This window comes from Orycteropus afer, unplaced genomic scaffold (assembly GCF_000298275.1).
Source record: "Orycteropus afer afer isolate SDZICR_OR568_19922 unplaced genomic scaffold, OryAfe1.0 scaffold00617, whole genome shotgun sequence".
Lineage (NCBI taxonomy): Eukaryota > Metazoa > Chordata > Mammalia > Tubulidentata > Orycteropodidae > Orycteropus > Orycteropus afer.
In genome coordinates this window covers 660,781-665,197 of record NW_006922204.1, presented here as the reverse complement: position 1 = coordinate 665,197, position 4,417 = coordinate 660,781, and the positions used below count along the sequence as shown (strand labels likewise).

The window sequence follows — 4,417 nt, the reverse complement described above, 5'->3', positions numbered from 1 at the left end:
ACTCCCAGAAGAATGAACAAATCTATCCTGGAATAAGTACAGCCAGGATGCTCCTTAGAAGTGAGAATGGCCAGACTTCGTCTTACTTACTTTGGCCATGTGATAGGAGAAGACCAGTCCCTAGAGAAGGATATCATGCTTGGTAAAGTGAAGGGTCAGTGAAAAAGGAGAGGACCCTCCACGAGATGGATTGACACAGTGGCTGTGACAATAGGATCAAGCATAGCAAGGATTGTAAGAATGGCACAGGTCTGAGCAGTGTTTCGTTCTACTGTACATAGGGTTGCTACGAGTAGGAATCAATTCGACAGCACCTAACAGCAACAATATGCTAAAACAGTATCATCTGCCTAAATGACTGCCTGAGGTCATTATCCAGTTTTTCTTGGAACTGATAAATGAACCACAAGTTTAGAAATTGGTGTCCTAATCAATTCCTAAACTGAAATCAATTAGGTCGGTCAGCAGTCTCCAGTCCAATGGTATCCTATCTTGCTTTTATAGCGAACCACCACATCTCCAATCACCTTAAGCAGCTCAGATACACACAACTGACATTTGCTTAAAACTAAATGTGCTGAATTCCAAGAATTTTCACATGCTAAGTACGGAGTAACATGTCACAGCTGTAAAAATTATCAATGTGGACCTAGAGCCAACTGCCTGGGTTCAAATTCTAGCTCTGCTAGATATGTGACCTCCAGCAAGTTATTTAACCTCTCAATCGCTCATTTCCAGAAGGCTGGCGGTTCAAAGCCACCAGCCATTCCTTGGAAAGAAGACTGGGCAATCTACTTCTGTAGTGATACCGCCTCAGAAACCCAAGGAGGGGTCTCTATGAGTCGGGTCCGACTCCATGGCACAGAACAACAACAACAATGGCTCATTTCAGTGAGCTCTAGTGGCATAGTGTCTAAGGCATTTGACTGCTAACCAGAAGGTTAGCAGTTCAAACCCACCAGCCACTCTGCAGAAAGAAGACTGGGCAATCTACTTCTGTAAAGATTTACCACCTCAGAAACCCAAAGGGGGTTACTATGAGTCAGAATCGACTCTATGGCATTGAGTTTGGTTGGTATGACTCATTTCTTCTTCTGTAAAATAGGAGTAATACTTTCATAGGGTGGCTGTAAGGATTAAACAATCTAATGCATGTAGTGCCTAGAATAATGTCTAGCACATAGGAAGAATGCAATAAGTACTGTTGCTGTTGTTACATGCCCTCAAGTCAACCCGACTCATAGCGACCCCTCCCTGGGTTTCTGAGGTGGTATCACTACAAAAGTAGATTGCTCAACCTTCCTTCTGAGGAGTGGCTGGTGGGTTTGAACCACCAGCCCTCTGGTTAGCAGTCAAGCGCCTTACTAGCTATATATCAAAATCAGATATTTCTCAAAACCTCTCAAAACCAAATTAATTTTAATGTTTTTAATTCAAAAAATATGCATAGGCCATATGTCTTAGTTACCTAGTGCTGCTATAATAGAAATACCAGAAGTGGATGGCTTTCACACACAGAAATTTATTCTCCCACAGATTAGGAGGCCAGAAGCCCTAATTCAGGGCACCACAGCTAGGGGAAGACTTTCTCCCTCTGGGCTCTGGGGGAAGGTCTTCATCTCCTTTCACCTTCTGCCCCTCAGCGTCTGGAGGATCTTTACGTGGCATCTGTCTTCCTCTCAGGCTGTGGTTCCTTGCTCTTGTCTGTGCCTAATCTGCTCCTTACACATGTCAACAGTGCCTGGTTTAAAACACATCCTCCACCAATATGGCTTAATTAAATAACAAAAAAAATCCTATTCCCAAATGGGATTGTGTCCACAGGTTAGGATTTACAATATGTATTTTCGAGGGACACAATTCCATAACACTGTACAACGGTTAAGAAAACAATCTCAAAATCGAACAGAAATATATTATCTAAGATATAGATGCCAAGCTGCTCTTATACTGTATCATGAAAAGAAAGAAACTGCCAAGACTATCTAATCACTCCAGGTAAGAGGAAATGAATACTAAGAATAAAGCACATCAACCACCAACAAAAACTTACCAACACAGAACATCTTTAGATTTTCACTTTTACATCCCATCTTACGTTCCTACAATGTATATAAATATTCAAACAATGCTTTCCTTATCACCTTGCATTGCTAATTCTTATTCAAGGGGAGTATATGGATAACTATGTATAAGACCAGAAAAAATTACTTTTAATTGTGCATACTCTCAACCTCAAACTTAATTATCTAAGTGAGTCCTATGTTTCGTTTCCTCTTTTCATCAGTATCTAATTGACTGTCTGCCCACACTTCTATTTCCTTTGGCCCATAAAGGCAATTAATGGCAACAAAAAGCTTAATCATATGCCTTATAGAAGTGAGTTCAACATTCTCCCCATTCTACTTCCGTAAGTATTAGTCAAAGGAAACAGTCCAGTACCCAACCTTCCCAAGACAAACATCCACGTCTTACTCTACTGCAACTGGCAGTGAATTGCGTCCTGCATTTTTATTGCCAGGTTGCTTGTGCAAGGCTTCCAAAAACATCAGAGAGATGTTATCATAACTTATTAACAGTCTCAGGTGGTCAAACTGTAAATGAACATCTTAAAAGAACTCAGAAGGGATTTTACCTTCTAGCAAATTTCAGGCTCTATTTGCCTGGGATACGCTCTTCCAATTCTCCTGGCATGGTCTCAGAGACCCTAACCTATGCTTTCCAGGATCAATCTGTTGACCATTCAATTTCAAAAAGATTTTAAGCATATATCAAAAACTGAAACAGAATATTCATGAAATGCTTAAACATATTTAAAACAGTATCAATTCCACAGAATTGTAAGAGATCTATTCATTGTAGTCTTCAAATCCATGGGTATTTTAAATGTTCCCATCCACTGTTATATTCAGGACCTCTGCACAAGGCACTTGACTGCTAACCAGAAGGCTGGGGGTTCAAACCCACCAGCCACTCCTCGGAAGGAAGGTTGGGCAACCTACTTCCGTAGTGATACTGCCTCAGAAACCCAAGGAGGGGTCGCTATGAGTCAGAGCCAACTTGACAGCAGTGAGTTTAGGTTTTTTTTTTTTTTTTGGTAATATATTTACCTACTATTTCTTTTCAACTTCCTTAAAAAGAATATATGACACAAACAGAATGCTCAGTATTAAGTTACTTCTCAAACCAGTAATATCTCAGTATTAAAGTCATTTTCGCTCAACATACCAAAAGTAGCTGCTCAAAATGCTTTTGCTGTAACCCAAACTTAATACAAGACATTTCCCTGTTAGCAGAACATGTCCTACATATGCATACAGCAAGGAAGCCGAGAAAGTTATTTTGGCCAAACTTTGTTATACCATATTTTCTGCTCCAGAGTAGAAGCCCAACTTAGCTGAAGCTAAAAGTGAGAAAGAGAAGAAAATATAAACTATATAGAAGTATATACAGTTTATGCATGTACAATGTACATAAACTGAGTTTGCCATTACCAGTACTGGTTGTACAATATGCCTTGAGAAAGCATGGGATTCAGTAAAACAGAGTTGAAAAAACCACACATCTTGAGCACTGAATCCTAAGAATACTGTCAATCAATAACTGAAATAAAAAAAACTACTCTTAAGTATCAATTCCCAAGGATGAAACAAAAGACTTGCTTGTGCTTAAAGGAAAAGCAACTTTGGTTGTGAAAGGAATGAATAAATGAGAAAGTACAGCTTTCACTTTTCATAGGCCTAGATGACTTTCATACACAATTTCAAAATCAAATCCTTCCTAGCTAAGTTATGTTGTTGTTTGTTTGTATTTAAATAATTTCTAGGCACCCACTTTCTCTGCCTTGCATTAGTGCCTGCCACAATTCTCAACTGCAAATTTATTAAATGTCATAAGCACTTGAGAAAATAAGAAATAATCATGTAAAACATAGTGAGGATAAACCAAAGCAGTCTCTCCATCAGAACATGAGGCCCTGCACTCTGTGACAATCACGCTAGGGAAGCTGTTTTGACAGGCATCAACAGCAAACAGAAATCTGTCCCCAACCTATGTTATAGAAAATATTTAAGTACAGTTTTGTAGGCTCCAGCCTATCCACAGATCTACAACAAGGTTGAGAAATGCACAAACTACTGCCTTTTCACATGCTTTCCTCTAGCTTACAGCTTCTCCTGAACAGTTTTGTAGCTCTTACCCAATTTTGGAAAAGAAAAATAAATAAATAAAGCCATATAAATCAGATCCACCCAACTAAGCTGGGAAAAGATAGAGGAGGGAAGAGAAAAGAGCCTTTAAAAAGACTGTGCATGCAAGGGACCGAGTAGTTGATCCTGCAGGCTTGGGACCATAGTCGCAGGGGACATCAAGCTCAATTGGCATAACATACTATACAAAACATTGTTCCACCTACTAC

The 4,417-nt window shown here is 39.6% G+C and overlaps 1 protein-coding gene across 1 annotated transcript in view; it reads right to left on the bottom strand.

Moving 5' to 3' along the window:
* POLA1 (DNA polymerase alpha 1, catalytic subunit) overlaps nucleotides 1-4,417 on the bottom strand; it is a 431,865-nt gene that overhangs the window by 284,800 nt on the left and 142,648 nt on the right.